We start from the raw sequence: 19,136 nt of genomic DNA, 5'->3' as shown, positions 1-19,136 counted from the left end.
CACTGTCCTCGTCACTCAATCCTCCTCCTTCGCTGTCCCTGACTTCTTCCTCATCACTGCTGCTCTCTTCCCCAGAGAGGTTATCTTTGCACGGTCTATGCCAGTGGGTCCTCTTCCAGATGATTTCTGTGACCTCCTCATTATTGCCTTCTACTGTCTTTTGGTACAATGCCTGCAACTCACAGAGTCACACTTTAACACAGTCCTCAGCTGAGATCTTTGTGTGTCCCTATACATGAGCAGGTTCCTGGCCTTCCACAGGCTGCTCCTGATACAGGAGATGAACTGATCAAAGCGGGTTGACAGGGACCCCTGTTGTTTGGTCAGGTGCCTGTACAGCACTGCCCCTCTGGTCATGGTCTTGACCCCTGCCACCATTCAGAGGAGCAGATTTACTTTCTTCCATACCTCCTTGGCAAAAGGGGAGAATCACAGGAGGTGATCGATCATTTTTGCTTTCCCCTGGGAGGTTTCTCTGGGGCAGTTGGGTTGGCTTCTCTGCCCTTCTTTGTGTCTCAGAGCCCACATGGGGAGTGCCACGTGAGCTACTTGCCAGTTCAAGTTGTTGCACAAATTGCTAGTTTCGTGCCCCTGGAGGCTTTCTCCAAATACCTCAAGGTGGGAGTCACACGCTCAGGCCGGGTCCATGATAAGTTTATTGATTGCGCAATCGGTCGACAAAGGGGTTAAGTAACCCAAAGCAGAGTCGACCCCCAGTCTTTGTCTGAGGGTCTTTTTATAGCTTACCTAAACAAAGAACTGTAGCGTGTCTTATAACTATTGGCAGTTTCACAATTTTACCGTTACGTCTAAGTTTCCACAGGATGTCAGGACCTTTTAAGTTAGGCTCAACTTATTATGGGATAGATGAAGGCACATGCGTGTTGGAGAAGATGTGGTAAGCTCAATGTCCTTTAGTAACCCCTTATCTTTGTGTAATTCTAGGTCATTGAACAGGTGCGACTGTGGAACTCTGTGTGAAGCTGCCTTTAGCCTATATGCAGAAGCTATTGGCAAGCCATGTTGAATACAGAAGCATATTGCAAAAATAAAGCATCATGTCTAAATTTAAGCCTTATGTCTAAAATCTAATGTATTTGTAGTACAAAGTCCCTGTGGTCTTTCTGTAGACCCCTGTGAAAGATTTGTTCCTGCATGGCTTTGCAGCTGTCCCTGGGAGCAGATCCACAGTAGACAGTCTCTCTCTGGCTCTGACCACTGTTTGCATCTCCTCGTGGTTGGTCATGGTTGCAGGGGCTTCTTTAAGTAGGCCGTATTTGCTCCAGAAATTGTCTGGGACCTTGTAAAACATTGGCTACTCTGTGGTCCACGGTGTCCTGTTGGGTGGTGTGTACACTCACCAAGGTCTCAGCAGAGACATTGTACTGAATTCTACTTGGTCTCTGAGACTATATGAAACAGGCCATTTTAGTCTCTGCCCTGATCACCAGCTTACAGATCTGGGTCATTTTTCTCTGGGCTAAGTACAGCAGGATACCTGGCCTTCCCTTGCCCCTGGTCTGTTTGGTCTTGTACAGCATCTTCCTTGCCACCTTCTCCCATCTGGATCCCCAAAAGAAGATGCACATGGTCCTTTGGATTCTGTGGGCCATTTGTTTCAGTGGGGAAAAGACCAGCACAGTGTAGAGGAGCACCGGTAGCAGCATCACCTCCATGGAGAGGCAGCGCATGTGCCAAAATCCCAGCTTCTGCATCACTTCGGCCTCCATCTTTTCCTATGCTGTCCATCCATTTAACTCTGGGTCGAACTCCTACCTCAAGGGTCTTGACCCCCTTGTGGGGGATGGAGACTCCTAGTCCCTGAGTTCACCCAGCATCAGGCAGGTGCTTTTGCTCATGTTGATCTTGCCTCCTGCCACTGCTTTGTACACCTGCATATGCTTTAGCACTCTTTTTTAACTGACCACTTGTCCCTGCATAGGATGTTGAGGTCATCCATGTAGGGCAGGACCCTTGTCTCTTCCCTGCTGCTATGAGGATTTGGGACTCCAAACAAATACAGTAAAAGCTGCCTTAACTGGCACCTTACAAGCGGCATGCTCTATTAACCAGCATGCCGGCTTGTATGGTAAAAGCGGAACCGGAAAGCACTTCCGGTTTCGCTGAGCCCCCACAGCCCGGGGCATAGCAGGCTACGTGGGGCCCGCCTCCCTGTCCCTTGGGGCCTGTGGGAGGGGTGGCGATGTGGCGGGAGGGGTGGCCCAAACAGGCAATGATGCCTGTTCAGGCCTCTCAATTAACCAGCATATTTTGTTATTTGGCACCCCCCACTCCCTATGGGTGCCAGATAACAAAGCTTTTGCTGTAGGCAATACCTCATCAGGTCTAGCAAACCCTATTTAACTGGGACTTGAGCAAATATGGTTCTTTTTTGCATTATCTTCCTTTTTTTCTTCCTTTTAAAATGTGGGTTCCAACAAACTGAATTTTTGAAAAAGAATAGTCACAACCGCAAACTTGTACCAGACCTATACCTAAACTATGTGGAAGCATTTGATTAGCTTCAGCTGAGTTGGTAATAAAACATGACAGTTAGTGAATCCATATGATTTGGGAGACATGAATATTTCATGCAGGCAGTTAGTTGTGTGTGATTTCCTTACCCACCCCGCTCTGTATTTCCTAGGACTAGGCATCCATCTTTTTTTTTTTTTTGGGGGGGGGGGATATGATTTTTATTTCATTGACAAGTTCATTTTTTTTTTTTTTTTTTTACACTTTTAAAATAATATTAAATGGAAATGCAAATGAGCAGGTTTCCTGGGCAGTGCTGTATAAAATAGAGTTTTGTTTTTCTCCTGTATAAAAGAGAAGTTGTCAATCAGTTCTTAGGCTTAGAGAGAAGAAGTAGTTAAACGTTTCTGGGCTTTAAAAAGTTTCTAATATTTTTTTAGTTGGAAAAGAAAGGAGGACATGGTTAAATTTAAAGAAGGACATAGTTAATTGTCCTTGACAAGTGAGGGAAATAGAAATGAAAGAAAGAGAATGACTTTCTGGTTAAGACATTGGACCAGGTCTCAAGGGATCCAGGTTTAGCTCTTGGCTTTGCCACAAACTGTCTGCATGATACTTAATCCCACTTTCTGAGTTTCCTATCTGTAAATCAGGACAATAATGCGTAGTTTCTTCTCCCCCTCCTGCCTCTGTGTGTCTTGGCTCTTTTGGATTATAAGCTTACAAGTCTTGCAAATAACTGTGCCACTCTTGTTTCCTTAACGTCACAGTTTTTCACACTGGTCTGAGGAGTATGTGCTACTGAGGTGGTTTACAGAATTGGCTGGCCACATGGCATTAATTCTCTCTATTTCCAGCTGATAAACTGCATTCATGGTTGGTTAACTATACTTTTGTAATATTACTGATCCACTGGTGGAGCTGCTGCTGGGTTGTCATTTAGGGCGTCTATACATGTGCTCTGAGGTGGAAGGGGGGGAGGGGGGACTCTTTAATTAGAGTGGCTCTGAGAGCTGCTCTAATTAAGCATCTGTAGCAGCACATGTATTCAGCATCCCACACTTCAAAATGGCAGCAGGGGCACTTTAACTAAAGCTCATTTGAACTTTGAGGCACACCCACCGCCATTTCGAAATGTGGGGATGCTGAATATACGACGCAGAGGCTGCTGGAGCACGCTAATTAGCATGCTCCAAGAGATTCATGGCAGACTCGATTAATCGTGTGGGCTGGACAGATGTTTGGGTTGGAAGGGATCTCAGTAGATTGAGTCCGACCCCCTGCCATGGGCAGGAAAGAGCACTGGGGTCAGACGACCCCAGCCAGGTGTACGTCTAGCCTCAGCCAGATGCATGATAGCATGGCTCTATGTACTAGAGTGGGCATGTAGGACTGGGAAGGCTGCACAAGGCTAACCCTGGTGCCCAGGGGCCAGCCAAGACAGCACAGTCTGAGTGCAGGGGTCAGGCGGTGATGGCACAGGGCCTGATCTGGGCATAGGAGCTGGCCCTGTGCCACTTACCTGGCTCACAGGGCCAGAAGAGTGAACACCACTGCCTTTAAATGAAGGCTTGTGGTAGGTTCCTCTGTCTTCTGCAGGTTTAGACATTGCATATTAGCATGGAATGAAAGGGAATGGGAAACGCAGTCATTTTTTACTAAAATGAAATCCAATTTAGCTTTTGGGAATGGGGAAACGGCCAAAAAAGATCCTGATATGTCAAGGACATAACCTGTCTAGTCCCAATAACTTTTACAGAAACATTAAGTCACTTTGTCTCCTGTGGGTGTATTTAAAACTTAAGTTATATCCTACCCTGTTCCTTGTCGTTTAAAATGGCAAAGACAAAAAAAAAATTATAGACACAGGAAAAACACACACACACTGTAATGGACTGATGTAAAAAAAATAACTAGATAAAGATTTGTTCAAAACCCATGTTGATAAGCATGATAGGGAACCTCTAGGTAGTGGATATAAATGGCAGAGAACTCATTAGAGGTAGCAGTTTGTGTCTGACTGAGAACGCTTTCCCGGTTTACAGTATCAGTCTCATGTTGAATCCAGTAGCAGGAAGACAACAGCATGGCTGGAAGGAAGAAAACCTGGTTAATTGAAGTATTCTCTGTGTGAGAGTGCCTCAGAAATGTCACTGGTAGCTGCTAGAGCAGAAGCTAATTGAGGTTGTGTTTTGTTTTTAGGGTAGTGCATGCTGAATAGCTGCAATCTGCTGCCCGTAGCTTTGTTTTTTTTCCCTCCTGCCTTCCCTCCCCCTGCCACTGAAATTCTCATGCATTTCCAGTCTGATCTGAGAGCCCCACTCCCTCATGTGTGTCTTTTGTTTCCTCTTTTTAATGGCAATTCCCTGCCCTTTGGCTCTGATGCTCTTCATGCGAAATTAATTCCAAGGCTCTCGTGAAGGCGGTCCGGGTAAAATTTCTTCTGCATCATCCTTTTGGGGATAATTGTTTATGATGTGACGTCAGTCCAATTGATTTTCTCTTGAATGGCTGAGGGAGAGCAAAGGGATCAGCAGACACAAATGTGAAGCCAAGCTTACAGCCTCTCTGATTTCGGCGCTCTACAGAACCTGACACTCTGAACGTAGTGACATTATTCGAATCGAATTGTAGTGACTAGAGAGCTGCATGCAGATAATGTAATCTCTGGCTATTTATTCAGGCTTAATATTCTAATTTTTTTTTCTGCAGTCCTGTTTACGTGCACGTTTCGTGGCAGAGCCTCCTCCTAATCTGACAGTGCCTGAGAATTAATCTTGTTCACCCAGCTGCTGCAATAGGATTATAGAGAGGGGAAGTGCGTCACAAGGTACGAAAAGGGGTAATGCATTTGGTGAAAGTGGGGGGAAAAATGGGAAATAGGTTCCTGTGTTCTCGAGGGGTATTGTGTCAGGAGATGCAAGCAGGCTACCATGTGACAAGGTACAGAGCTGGAGGGATTGGCTGAGATACTGGCAGGCGTGTGAGCTAAGCCGGCACTCGCTCTCTCTCCCTTTCTCTCTCAGCATCCTTCTGTGATCCTCTAGGTGATACAGACACAGCAGCATCCATGGCCTGTCTTTTGCCTTAGCACTTTTTTTCCCCCTTCTCCCTCCCCCGTCAATGTTGCTCTGGCAGCTGTACAAATCAGGGATCTCAGACATTTATTTTAAGGGCTTACATTAAGCATCTGGTAACTGGAATCGTATTGTCCTGCATTTTTTCAGGCTCCTTGGAAATTGAGGAATGCAATTCTGCCACCATGATGGAAGGTAGGTAATTTTCTGAGCATCTCTTGCAGGTTTCTGAGCGTTTTAAATGCCGGGCATGTGGGAATGAGGGGAAAGCGTGCTGAAGCTTAGCTTGGGTACGAATTGCATGCAGTTTGGGGGGGGGGGTCCCCCTCTAAAAATCCTGTCTGAAGCTTTTCAAAACTTGCATGTTGCAAATTAGGGTATAATGTACAGCTTGTTAGACTATTGCATTCACATCCCTGGTCCTGTGTTTGCTGCTGAGGATTGCCAAATTTCTATTTAACCTGCTCTCCTCAGGATGATGGAACGGAAGTATCCAGTGATTCATGGTAGCATAGCAGTATCTTAAGCATAAAATGAATGTGCTCAGAGTAAATATAGGGTAGTCTGCATCAAAATCCTTTGACTAACCTTTAATAAGTCATTTACATGGAAACTCACTTCCTGAATTTGACATTATTCAAGGATGTAATTCCATGGTGTTCTTTAAGCTGTTGAGATGGGATTTTGTTCTTCTACAGTCTGGTTCTAAGGCTGTGTATCGTAATAGTTTGTGTGGGAGCAAATGCATTAGAAGAGGACTTATTCATGTAATGTCCCTGGATGCTGGGGGGGTGGGATTTATTTAGTTATTTTGGTTGGGGTTCATTGGAATGAAATGTGGCCTGCTGGGTGAAATAAGGTAGTTCTTGGAAATGGTCGAAGGATGCAAATCTGGTCATATATGGCAAAAGCCTCCTGATGTTTCCTGAACATATTTAAACCTGTTCCATTTTTCCAGCCATATGTAAATTTGTGTCTTGTCCTGTTGAGTGGGAGATTGAGAAAAGGAGCTTTCTAAAAACATACAGCAGATATTTTATAGCCAATAAGATCACATTCTTAATCGCGTTTAATAGTCTCTAGAATGATAACCGGAAGGGACTGCATACCATAATGTGACCAAGATATACACAGGCAAATATAGAGAGACTGCCATTCTTCTCATTTTCACACTATACAGTGATGCAAAAATACTGGCCTTTTCAAAGATGACAGGCAGAATTTTGAATCCACCCTCGATTGAACTATATAGACTACAGACTATTATAGTATTTCAATCAGCCATGAAAATAGTTATGCTGCATATTGAACAAAGACCTCTAGTGTTGATTTAAAACATGTACAGAAATTGGATGCTAGTATGCAAATTTATTTGCATGTGTGAATACTTTTCTGTTCCATTACCTTTTTGTTGTTGTTTAGCTATTACAAGAATTAAGATTATTGCTTTCTAATCCTAAAAAGACTTTATATGCTATTTAATCCATATATACAGTATAGATATAAACTAGCATTAGGAATAAGTTTTAAAAACACATACATTCATTAATGATCTAAAACTTAAATATGCTGGAACAAATTGATCTGAATTCAATTTAATTCCTTTCTGTCTTGTTAAATCACTTTAATCATTTTATTTATTTTATTTTGCAAAGGTATATCTAGCCCTATCCAAAAGAGATTTAATTCCTGATACTGTTTAGCAAGTCCTGTCATTTGGGGGGCTTTTCCCTTCTGGATATTTGTCTAATGAATAAAATTCCTAAAGTGTGTTCCAGAGAGATGATATATCACTAATGTAAATCCTTGATTCCCCTTGCAGTGTTGTCTGTTGTGTCATCACAGAATGTCAGTTCAGTGCATGATGATAAGCTTATCAAAGTATTGCCTCAAGTAAAGTGTGGAATTAAACAAAGGCGTGCATTGAGCTTTATGGATAGCATTGCTATGGATTTGCAAGATGCATCTTAGATTGCTACCTTGCGTACCTCAAAGAAAACAGTAATAACAAATTTATTATGATATAGAGCAGAAAATGTTTCTGTTGGGGTTGGGGAACAAATCTAACCAAATTTTCCATGTCTGGTGTTTGTGACTTATTAAATTGCTTAACACGTTTCTCAATTATCTTAATGCATTTGGGATCCTAGAAAGGAAGCATGAAAATTGAATTAGCAGATGGAAATTATTAACACATTTGATTTAATTTTTAAAGACTTAAAAGTAGTTCTATTTGTGGAAAATTTTTCACAATCAAAATCCTACTTCAGAAGACTGTCATTTTGCAGAGATTCACTTCTTGCTACTGATATGTTTTTTACATTTGCTTTCACCACATATTTAACCTGAAATTTCAGGCTTTATTTAAAACAAGCCTTTGTAAAAGCTGTACAGAGTGATATGGATCCTATTTTTAAAAGTTATTTTGAAGTCTTTAAGAGGGATGTGCCTCCACAACATCAAAATGCTGTATTTCTATGTGAGAACTTGCAAGAGGAATTGACTAGAAACAGAAATGAAACAGAGTATTTTTCATCCAAAATAAATGTAGATGAGCACTTGGGTAATAGTCCCTAGATTTAAATATTATTGAAGCTAGTGTTGTTAGCTGTGTAAATTCTCTTCCTTCATCCTGTTTGGTACAGTATCTGAGTCCTCTCCTGAAACTCAAGCAGATATCTGGTTGGACTTCCCCCTCCCCCTCCCCCCCCCCTTTTGCTTATTGGAAAAGAGGGAAAACCTTGTATTGAATTTAATCAAAGGTATTTAATTTTGAAATGTCTTGGAGATATGATAAAGTCAATTTTTAAAATCTACAAGGAAAAGTATGCATTTCACTGTGTGCTTAGCAGTCATAGTCAACACCCTCAAAAGCAACCCCAAAATCCCAGCGTGGCAGCTGTGTCTTCAGAGAGCCCTCTCGCACTGAGTGCACCCTGAATACCAGCCCTGAAATGCTTAGACTGACAGAGGTAAATGCATCCTGAACACCATGTGGGAGTGCACACCATTAATTATTATTTAACGTGTGCATTGCTTGTTGTCTAGAGGCCAAGCAGGTCAAAGACCTATTTGTGCTAGGTAGCACTCTGTTGTAGAAAATGACAGGCCTTGCCTTGGAGAGCCTTATTGATCTCAGGAAGGTTTAAAGTACTGAGAGAGAGGACTTATAACAGAAATGTATCATGTGACACAGCTACTTTTTGTATCCAACTGACTATAAAGCAGGTATGAAATTTTAGCTCAGGAACAGTATTTTGCATAGTAGTTACAGATATCATAGATAGTTATTTAGCAGTTCAGTGTGACAGTAGACCTGATCCTACAACCCTTACCCAAATAATCCTATTTTACAGCATAATTGGAGTAAACATACAAGCATATTACAAAACAAGAGGCTTCTTTTCTATTTATTCTTAACTCATTGCCTTTCAACTGCATTGAAAGCATTTTATACAAAGCTTAATTAACTTATGGAACTTGCTGCCACAATATGTAATTGAGGCCAATAGCTTATTAGGGTTCAAAAGGACAGCTCTATGGAGCCTGTACAGTTGCATTAGACTGGGTAACTTTTTTCATAGGGATTATTAAGCACTGTGTTTCAGGACATAACTAACTGCAGAGGGTTTAGGAAAAAACTTATGGACTAACTTGCTGACAGTATTGCCTACTACAGGGTTTTTGCATTTTCCTATGGTACTGGCAGCTGTCAGAAATTGGAAAACTAGATTGGAAGGACCATGGCAACACAGTAGCAGATAGAGCAACAGACTGGGCAGGGAGCATAAAGCAGAGCAGCTGATTGGGCAGGGAAAGGGGATTAGAGTGGCACTCGGGAAGGGTGTAGGGCTAATTTATGGCATGCCTGCCAAAAAGGTTGTCTCCCACTGATCTAGAGCTAGAACTGATGGCAGCTAACAGTGATTGGCAACATCTTTCCTTTGCTTATAGAAAAGAAAATCAAGAATGATGGTTTCACTGTACTTTAGATAGCCTGGTTTCAGTGAATGGGGCTTTTATTTGCTGCCTGCCTGAATCCTCAACATGCCAATTTTATGTATGTATAATATGTATGAAAATGCTTCCTGGAAGAGAGAAATTTTTTCATACTTTTCTAGTTTTCCAAAGGTAAGCTTGGAAGCCAGGTTTTGTTTGTACCGCTGGCAGCATGTCACACCAGGAAGTCCAGGAGATTGTAGTAGGACCTGAACTGCAACTAGCGACCTGTGGTGAAATGTTTGTATGTGCCCAAGCAGTGGTTCCAAGTATTTTGTTTGACTAGTGGTAACCAATGAAATGGTTCTGGCTCACAAAGAGGCTGGATAATTTGTAACAATAACATTTACGATTATTCATGATGCCATGTAAGGGTTGTTTGTTTTTCTCCTTAACTTGCCAGTGATCAACCTGATAGAAGTTACACTATCAGTTTTTAAAATGTTATGTATAAGTATACATTTAAAATTATTATATCTTATGCTCCAAAAAGTGCAGCTTGTAGACCCCTACATTCTGGGAAAGTTCGGGAACAGGTCTGGATCTAGACTTCGTGGCTTATGTCCATCTTTAATGAAGTGTCAAGAGGCCATACTCTTCACCGCTGTTGTAACTGCACTTTTTTTTGGATCTTTTTTTAAAGATCTTATATGAAGATATTACAATTGCAGAAGATGCATCAGGCATTAAGTATTCCAAGCAAAGACTTTTTTCCTTTGTAATCTGGCATTGAATCTGTGCAGTCTCTTTATATCATTTTGAGTTGTTGTGCGCATATCAATATCCTGCTGTTTTTTAAACCACTTTGTAAATGGTAATAAACAACTTTGCTCCTTGCGAACATGTGACCAAGGTTCCCCAAACCATTTGTGAAACACATGGTTACAGTTCAAACTGATAGCAAAGCAGTATCTGGAATGGATTAGTGGCTCCAAGCCTTATCCTTTTAGAAAGGACAGTAGAGAAAAATATATTTAGTACCTCTGCTCACTCTAGAATTTGGGGTTATTTACAGCTGGATTGAAACATGTTTCTAGAGTGGTGATGATATTGCTGTTCCAGATATCCCATCCCTAGGGTCAAATGTATTCAGCATTCTTGTTACCAGAACACTTTGAGCATCAATTATCAGGTAAAGTTTGACCTAAAATGTAGGTTTCATTTTTAAAAAATCCTTAGACAAAAGCAGGCCAGGCGTATTTATTTGGTTTGATGTTCTTCATAGAGTCCAGTATAAACCTAGAAGTATGTTTGAACAAAAAAATGTGATGGGGTGTAGTATGTTAATACGATTATTTGGATGAGGTCCAGCTGTATGTGTTCACAGGGAAATGGCATACTTCCTGGTGTAAAATATCCCATCTGGAGTAAACTTATTCCATAAAATAAGGCAAAGCCAGCTTGCTGACAGCCTCTAACATACATGATCTGAATCCTTTTGTTGGTGTTTTTTGTCTCTCTCCACGTCAAAATACTGACCCCCTATCACTAGCCCGGTTATTTGTCAGAGAATCTGTTTTCTGCCATACAGAAGAAAGTGCTGGTTTTTAAACACCATTATTCATGCCCTGGGAGTTCTTTGTGGATGTAGTAGAGTAGCTTCAGATCCTCTTCTCCGTGGTCTCCTTTCCTACCTTGTGGATGCACATCCCTTTGGCCTTGCCTGCAAGGATAATGCAGTGCACAGGCTCATGAGGAGGGACACAGATGATCAAATGGAAAGGCTGAGACACACTGGAAGTTAGGTTTTTTTTCAAACCTGCAATATTTTTTTTTTTTTTTACGCAGAGCCTCTTGGATGTGAATGTGGAACTTGGTCCTTTGAGGTGTTGCCCAGATGCAACTCTTGGTCATTTTGTGGGAAATCACAGATTCTTAGCACTTCTGGGAGTCGGACAAAGTGTGTTGAGTCAATTGGTTAAAGAGTGAGGTATACAGAATTAATGAACATTCAGGAAACATTTGGTCTTAATTTTCCAGCTGAACAAATTTAGAGCAAAACTAGAACAAAACAAATCTGAGTGTTTAGGAGAAAGGTACATAATAAAACCCTTCTAATGGACAAGAGATTGTCTTCTTCCTAAGAAAATATTACAGGTTGGAAGATTTGATGCATTTCAAAGGCACAGTGTGGTGCATCAGGAGAACCTATTTGTGAGCTAATGATTAAAGTGGGTCCTAGCAGGACTGGTTCAGGAGAATTTCTATTCCTGGTCCCAACATGGTTAATTGTGAAGGCAGTTTATTGAATAACTTCACATTGATCTTTAGTGCTCGGATAAGTGAGTACATAATACTAGTGTATTTGACTAATGTTGTAATTCTTTTGTAAACTTGATATTAAGGGAGAGAAGGGAATGGTTCAAAAATGTTTGTGCACAGCTTTAGTCTGTGTCTGGAAGTTCTCTTACTGGTTCAATTAAGTGTTGTGTCCACATGCTGCTGATTTTAATCCGCCTAGATGGATGACTTAAACCTAAATATTAAGGCAGCAAAATATTTGAAGTTTGCAGTGCTCCTGGAAGGATGGATGTGGTGATACTAGCAAGCGTAGTGCAGCAAATCCTACTGTTTGTCCTTCAGGCAAGACAGCAAAGTTAAAGCTTGAGGTAATGTAGCGGACAGTGTAAAATCCAAATGGATAGTATTTTCCTTGTAGTGTATTCTCTGCTTCAGCCAAATTGGGGTTGTTATTGTACCTTTATTTCCTTGCCTTGCATCTCAAAAGTTTTTTAACGTTGAAGACCTGTGGTTGAAATTAAACAGCAGTGGTTTCTTTCTTTCTTTAGGAGAACTTTGTGATGCTCGGAAGGAGAAGGGGCTGGGTCTTCAGGATAATGGATTTTCTTGGCCACTGTTCTGAGTTAATCTGGGAAATGCTATGCCTGTTTGTGGTACTAAAGCTGGTCTAGACAATATGACTCATTTTCAGAACCTAATAAGTGAGAAAAATAGTATGAATAATAAATTACCTTGCAGCGAATCTGCAGTAGCACCCAGTGCCACTTTAAATACTACCAAGATTATCCCCTTACAAAGGAGGAAAATGTTATTCCCATTTCATGGGTGACTAAGGTGATTGGTTAGCCCCAAATCATGCAAGATGCTTTGACACAGACCGGGCTCAAACCTTGATTGCCTATGTCCCAGCCCAGCTCTTTACCACAAAGACCATATTCCTGCATTTTTTTGCAACTATACTTTTGAAAACAGCTGTTGAGACTTTTAAAAAAATTCCTTTATTGTAGGGTGCTTGCCTTGAGATATGAAGCATTTTATTTCCAGATGTTCTGAGCACCTGCAGCTCCCCTTGGCTTCAACTAACATTAATGCTCAGAACTTTTGGGAAAACCGGCCCAGGGTGTCTTAAATAAGATGTCCACAAATTGATGGCAGCAAAACAAGTGGCCCATTTTGAAAATGTGAAGTCTTGAAATGAAAAGTCAAGAATAGGATTTCCGGTGTCATTTCTACATGTTCTGGCCAACTTGGTTGGAAAGTCAGACAAAAATTTTATTTTTGAATTTTTATGTCTGCACCATTCTGTTTCCATGGCAACACATCCCAGATTTGTACAGATGTAGAACCACATGAAGTACAATCTTGGTAAGACTGTGTGTAGAATGTGTCTAATGTTTAATTAAAGGCTGGTAACCAGGCAAGGGACACTACATGCTTAGCGTGGAGCCAAAGATGGAAGAAAAAAATCCTTCCTCAGTAATGAAAAACTGGTCAGATACCTCCACTCTTGCCTTTTCCCCTTCCATTTCTTCCCCTCCCATGGCATTTCAGAATGCGAAGAGAGTGTTTTTTTTTTTCCAGCTACAAAGCATATAATGTTCACCGACAGACCCCTAGTGATCATAATACTTGAAGACACCTGCAGCTTAGTGATAAGAAAATAGTAAAGGCAGAAAGGAAATTTCTAGTTTGCGTTTGCCTTAATCTGTTCCTGAAAGACTTACATTTTGTAAAATGTGCGCACAATGACAAACTACCTCCCTTCTTATAGTGGGACATTAAAAATACTTGCTACTCCTGAATATTTCCTGCGTATTCATGGACTCTCTTTTAATAGAAATCATGTATTTTGGTGTCATTAACAGAAATACAATTTTCAGGGGTGGAATTGTAATTACAGGAGAGACAGCAAACATGGCAGTGCTCATGACAGCATAGATACCTGTCCATGCAAACCATATGCAGGATTGCACAGACTATTTTTTAGTTAGCTGGACCAATTGGCCCTGTGCTGTAGTATAAATCTGATAAGTCTGACCTAGATGCAAGCTTTGTGATTCTATTTCCTCTGAAGTAATCTATCCCCAGGGTTGTTTTTTAATCATGTGAAAAGATGTAAGGAGTCGCATAAAAGTTGGGAAATGCATTGTGTTTTTATAATTGAAGCCAGCAGTTTTGCATTTTTATGGATTACAGAATGTATGAATTAGCCAGGTGCCACTGCACTTGAATCATATAGGCCTAAGAATAGAAACCAAATACCTTCAGCTATCTCTTCTATCTTTAGGGTGATGTTACATGAAAATCTTTCTATTTCTTGGCAACGCTCTGTTGCATTCAACATTTTTGCATACTTCCATCTTACTAAAACAGCTTTTGTGAATTTAAACTAATACAAAAAGAAAAACTAAACCATATGATGATGTAGAATTTGCTTTTACTAACTGAATACATTATTTGCGTGCAACATAATGGAATTTGGTTTTATCCTGTTAACTTAGCAATGTGTAGAACTGGTCCCCATATTTTCTTTATTACATTAAAAATGTTAAACTCTACTACAATTTGGTCAGTGATTGATTTTTATTTAATACTAAGAATGGGAAGGACTGGCCTTGCTTGAGCATTTAATGTGTAAAATGGTTACAGCTCCAGATTTTTACACTTATGGCCTTGCAGCCATCACAAGACAACACTTTAAAAAAAAACTGAATGCATTTCACAGATGCAAAAAACTAGAACTCTTGGTTCCAGAATGATACCTTTTATTAGACCAACTGGATAGAGAATTGTCCTTTTCTGCAAGCTTTTGGGTCCAAAGAAAGTTTGCAGAAAAGGACAATTAATCCCGAAAGCTTGATGCTGAAAGCTTGCAGAAAAGGATAATTTTCTTGTGACTTTCCAGTTGGTCTAATAAAAGGTATCATTCTGGAACCAAGAGTTCTAGTTTTTTGTAGGTCTTTTGTCTCAGGCTACCAAGTACACCACTTTCACAGATGCTAAATTTCAAAGAACAGCTCTTTTATAATAAAACCCCATTTTTACATTAATATACTTAGAGAAAGGAGGGAAGTGAATACATCCCTTAAAGTTTCAGAGGCAAATTCTGCACTTGTATGATTTGGCTCGGGTCCACTGAAGTCAATAGAATTGAACCAATTGCTTGAGAATAACCTATTGCTTACAGATCTGGAACAATAGGGATCTTGGCACCAAGTTGATAAGGAAAGCGGTTATCATTACATTCTCATTTACACCCAGCTGAACCAACTGACTTGCTTCCAGCAGAGCTAGTGAAGATTTGTACCACTGTGAGCTCAGAATTTGGCTAAATGACTCTGCACTGTATGCGACAGAAACCCATTACTCCAATGGATATTTTAGTTGTCACAGCCTACGTGGTCATATAGGGAAGCGATAGTTCACAAACACAAATACAGTATTCTTTATGCTTGCTGCAAGCTCTCCCAGGTCTGCCTGTGACATGCAGGCTGGACATTGTTCATAGCTAAAATAGTACATCCCATAGATTATCACTAAAATGCAGAACCAATAAGGGAAGTGGAGTTACAAGGCACAATGGAGCAGTGCATAACCACCTATATCAGGCTATCCAACTGGTGGCTCACAAGCTGCAAGCAGCCCATGAGGGGTTAATATGCAGCCCACAGACTCCTACCCAGCTGCTGCTCCACCCACTGCTCTTGCAGCAGCAATGGCCAGGGTCTTCAGGCTCTCCTACCCTCTTCTGGCTTCTGGTTCCTGCCCCTGTTCCTGGGGGTAGGGCAGTGCAGTGCAAAGGGGCCAGGTTGACCATGGTGCATGCTGCAGGTGGACCTCTTGCATCACATGCCGGAGGGGGTGGGGGTGCTGAGTGATTGACAAGGGGGAGCCGGGCTTCTTGCATTGCAGAAGCTGCCTATGCAGAAAGGGGGGGCTGGGTTACATGCATGATGGTGTGTGGGAAGTTGGGCAGTGTGCCTCAGTGGGGGCTTGGGGAAGCTCAGTGGGGCAGCCCTGGATCTGCAGCCCACTCTGCGTGTGGCCCCTAGTTGCCCAGATATTGGTCAGCCCTGATCTATATCATCATCATCATACTCTTGTGGGCTGAGCTTGCTTATTTGTTTTCTGAACTTTTTTTTTTTGTTGTTCTTCATTTTTCTTCCTCAAAAAATGCAGGAAGTTTCTTCTGCTTTTGCAGAAGTTTTTCCTCCTCCCATGTGTTTGTTTCCATATGTGTTTTCTTTCCTTCCTTGCCTGATGTCTGTATTTATAGCTTTCATATCTTGGCACCCATGCAAACCAGAGGTGAAGTGACATAGCACCACTTATCTAAACCTTTTTATCTTGAGGTCCATGAAACATCCAAGCCATCCCTGTTCTTGCAAAACCACTCTTGATTTCACTCAGTTGTATTTAATTTCATCTGTGACATCTTACTCTTTCCAGTACAGAATAACTTGCCTGCATATTAGTGACACGGGCATTTGAACTTTGTTATGTTGTTCCATTTATTTCGTCTTTTTATGGTTCCAAGGGCTAACTGTCTTTGTGGTGGCTGTGTATTTGGCATTAGGAAACATTTTCAGTGTTGTGTATGTAACCCCTTCTACTTGAAAAACCCCTCACATGTCATGAGTGATTACAGATTTCTAGCCAACTCATAGATCCCTTAGTTGATGATTAACTACCCTGTTGCCAAGCACTATTTCAGCAGATGCACAGAAAAGCATAATGAAATTGCTCTGACTGCTACCAGTGAGAAGTGGCAGAAGATAATAAACTGCTTCCAGAAATTAAACAACTCAAAGAAAAGATCTATATCAGAGCTCCTGGAAATTCAAGTATAAACCTTTGAAACTTAGGTTGGGGGCTGTTTGTGGTGGTTTTCCTTTTTCCTCTGTAAAATTAATGTCATTTACAGGTTGTGTTTTAGTAATGCATGCTTTTTCCCCTTCATTAGCTGAGTATCAGAAACTGTCATTTCTTTTGTTTTTGGAAGCCCAGAGTTCTTCCTGCACTCACTGGTTGACCTGAATTTTAGAGACGTGCATAGGTGGTGGAAGGCTGGGGCTAATGGGGCTCACCCCCCGCAAACGCAGGGCAGCAGGTAGGGCCACAAGGCATCCCAGCCTCAGGCGGCTGGGGAGGGGTGCATGTGCAGGCAGGATTGCAGCCTGGTGTGTGAATCACTGGCTGCCCAGCATAGCAGCCAAGTATCAATCTATTCTGTGAGGGGGAAGTGGGGGCATGATCAGGACCCTGGCAGTGAGGAAGGGAGAGCGGGGGGGAGGCCCTGGCTGGGCCAGGTGGTGGGACAGTGAGGACCTGGGCAGTTTGTCCAGGGATGCAGTGTGCGCGCCCTGGCAGGGACGTGGGAGGCACATGCCACCCCCAATCTGTGCATGGGATGGGGGCGATTTGCCTCTGTGTGCTGTGCTTTGCTCCCTGCTGCAGCTGCCCTGGGACTGGCACAGTGCTGCCACTGAACTGTGCCGCACCCCCTGCCTGCCCCACAGTGGGGAAATACATAGCATTGCGTGGCTCTCGAGGGAGCAGGGTGCACCACATGGCAGCAGCAGCCTCCACCCCACAAATAGATGGGGAGGAATGCATGCCCACCAGGCCTCTGCCAGGGTATGCACAGCAGAAGCAGCCTCCAACACCCCTGGATGAGCCAGCCGGGCTCTGTTTGTCCTGCTGCCCAACCCGGCTGGGGCTCTGCTCGCCACTGCCACTGCCCCTGCCCCACTCCCACCCTCACCACGGGTGGGCCTCAATCTGCACCCCCCCCCCAGCCCTTTCCCCTACCCTCACAGACTTACCTGCAGGGGGGGAGGGTGGAAGGTCTGTGCACATGCATGCACATGCTCAGCCCGCCCCCCGGCCAAATAATTTTTTCTCTCTTCGCTTCTGGAGAGATGAACAGAGTGCACATGGTAGACACTGTGAACAAAGGGACCTGAAAGGACAACTAAGATGGTATTTAGCAGTTTCTTCCTTTTTGTGTGTGGGGAGCAGGTATGTAATGCCATCGTTATGTCATGCAAATTCTACTAGCCATAGTGTTTTGCCAAATGCTACATAACTATAATTGTGTAAAATCTCCCCGATTTCAGTTCACAAGGGGTTGACTGACAACCAAACCTGTGTGTGTGTGTGTGTGTGTGTGTGTGTGTGTGTGTGTGTAACCAAATTGTGGGAACTGAGTTCTTCCAAAACTAAAGTCATAGACCTCCCCAAAAGCAAATCAAAATTGTCTGAGAGAGTACCAGGATTGGCACGTTTGCAATCAATGATTAAAACTTAGTATCCAGAAGAATCAACAATTATGACAACAGCGGTTGTTTGACCACATTATATAGAATAATAATTGCTTTTTGTATATACCTAATACAAATGCAGAGATGCATGCTTGCTCTTGCTCTCACTCTCTTGCTCCCAGAGTAGCATGTACACAGATTACATAGCTGCATTGATGTGCCCATCACTTTTGGGTGTCAGCGTGTGTGTTCTCAACCACCTAGAACTCTTGTCTTCCTCCAAAATTATTAACTTATTTTAAAATAATTTCACAGCTCACCTTGCTCTCCCAAGATTTCTTCCCTTGATATTGCATAGTAATGCAGCAAATATGGTACTTTCCTGAGGGAAAGGGAAATTTAAACATGGATAAAATGTCCCAAACCTGTGTGTGTGTGTGTGTGTGTGTGTGTGTGTGTGTGTGTGTGTGTGTGTGTGTGTGTGTGTGTGTTGCTTGGAAGCTCTTTGTTTGAAGAAAACATCCTGACCTTTTATATGTTGTTTTCTTGGCCGAGGGGCCCAGTAGCTTCTGCTTTCTCTGCGTTCTACCTGCTCCTCCGGATGACGAAGTGTTCTCCTCATGGTCTACATGAAAAACAACATTGTTTTTAAAGTCTTAGCAAATATTTAGGATCTCATTTCAATCTTGTCATATTTTAAGATATCACTTCTTAGTATTGGTAGTCATGACATCACTAGGTCTAGTGGCCTTTTGAAGCAAGAGGAGTTGAAGCCAATTTCTTCATAAAATTACCGTTATGGGGCAATGGCTCAAATTGGTGGCTCCCTTAAATACAACAGACAAGGAAGGACTTCACTACCACATTTCAAAGAGCTGTGGTGGAGTATACTGCATGAAACAAGGGAAAAGGGCTTTTGGCCATTTTGTTGTGTGCAGAAAAAGTAAGAAAGGGCTTAATAGATGAAGTGAGAGAGATTCTCTAAATGATATTTGTGAGATTTCCCCCTGTGAAAATTCACTTGCATCCAAATGTGACAAAATGTGTTGAACCTGTGCTCTGAGTTGTGTAAAAGGTTTCT

The 19,136-nt window shown here is 42.1% G+C and overlaps 1 long non-coding RNA gene across 1 annotated transcript in view; it reads left to right on the top strand.

The window, feature by feature from the left end:
• The first annotated feature begins 5,191 nt into the window (after window positions 1–5,191).
• Window positions 5,192–19,136, top strand: part of LOC102380508 — a 64,415-nt gene continuing 50,470 nt past the window's right edge. The window contains exons 1-2 of the long non-coding RNA XR_003095771.1: window positions 5,192–5,305; window positions 5,703–5,747. This is a non-coding gene — a long non-coding RNA (uncharacterized LOC102380508). The remainder of the gene's footprint in view (window positions 5,306–5,702; window positions 5,748–19,136) is intronic.

The sequence above is a fragment of the Alligator sinensis genome, unplaced genomic scaffold (assembly GCF_000455745.1).
Source record: "Alligator sinensis unplaced genomic scaffold, ASM45574v1 scaffold982_1, whole genome shotgun sequence".
NCBI classification, from domain to species: Eukaryota; Metazoa; Chordata; order Crocodylia; family Alligatoridae; genus Alligator; species Alligator sinensis.
This window is presented reverse-complemented; position numbering and strand designations above follow the sequence as displayed.